We start from the raw sequence: 1,375 nt of genomic DNA, 5'->3' as shown, positions 1-1,375 counted from the left end.
GGCGGGAGAGGATGAAGGACGTATAAATCCTGCAGCTAGGGAGTCCCCAATGTAGGTGTCCATAGCCTTGGTCTCCGGTCCCGACAGTGAGTACAGTTGTCCCCAGGGCGGAGTGGTGCTAGGGAGAAGGTCAATCCCACAGTCATATGGTCGGTGGGGCCGAATTGAAGTAGCCCGGGCCTTGTTGAACACCTTCCGAAGGTCCTGGTACTCCGCTGGAGTGGCGGAGAGGTCCGGGGCACCTTCTGAGTCCCCAGGAAGACGTCCCGGGGCAGGTTGTACTAACTTCAGACACTGGGTGTGGCAGAACGGACTCCAGCCCATGATGGCACCGGTAGACCAGTTGATGAGGGGATTGTGTTGCCTGAGCCCCGAGAAGGTGGAGTGGCTGATGAGATGGCGCTGCTAGCAGCTGAGTTACTGAGGGGCTGTGGGGTTACCACCGTGATAGGCTACCTCCCAGACAACCCACGGAATTTCTCCAGCAAACTGTCTAATGCCCGGTCATGGCGTTCAGCCAACGTTTGGACCCCCTCCATGAGACCACGAAGCAGTTCCTCGTGCCTCCCGATGGTGGCTCCTTGGGAGGAGATGGCGTCGCGCAGCTGGCCGGGGTCTGCTGGGTCAGTCATGGCCAGTTCGTACTATCAGGGTAAAGGTAAGACCCAGATGCAGACTGTGTCGAAGTAACAATGTTTATTATAGCAACAGGGGCAAAGGTAGAGGACGGCAGGCAGGCTCAGGGTCAGGTGAGGCAGAGGTCGGTAATCCAGAGGTGGGGCAAAGGTACAGCACGGCAGGGTCAGGCAGAGTGGTCAGGCGGGCGGGCTCAGGGTCAGGACAGGCAAGGGTCAAAACCAGGAGGACAAGAAAGAAAGACTGGGGGAAAGCAGGAGATGATACAAAAAACGCTGGTTGACTTGACAAACAAGACGAACTGGCAACAGACAAACAGAGAACACAGGTATAAATACACAGGGGATAATGGGGAAGTTGGGCGACACCGGGAGGGGGGTGGAGACAATCACAAGGACAGGTGAAACATATCAGGGTGTGACAGTATAAATGCACAGAGGTGCTATGAGGAAGTTCTGTAAATATTTTTGGATGTCTAATGAGAACCTCAAGGTTATAATGCAGACAAAGTCTGTTATGGCACAATGCACTTCTTATTTATTGTATGAAGAGTGTACGAGAGCATTAAAAGTATTCTTTCTAAGTTGCTGAATAAGTCTCACACTAGCATGTTGGTATGTACGTTTATGGTGCAGAACATAAGACCAGAGGGGTGTTATGTTCAGATCATGCACAATACTTCCATAGAGTTTTAGTTAGAAAACTTTTATCCAACATCAAAGATACTTGATAACCATAA

The sequence above is a fragment of the Salvelinus namaycush genome, chromosome 1 (genome assembly GCF_016432855.1).
Source record: "Salvelinus namaycush isolate Seneca chromosome 1, SaNama_1.0, whole genome shotgun sequence".
Taxonomy (NCBI): domain Eukaryota; kingdom Metazoa; phylum Chordata; class Actinopteri; order Salmoniformes; family Salmonidae; genus Salvelinus; species Salvelinus namaycush.
Note: the sequence above shows the minus strand (reverse complement) of the source record.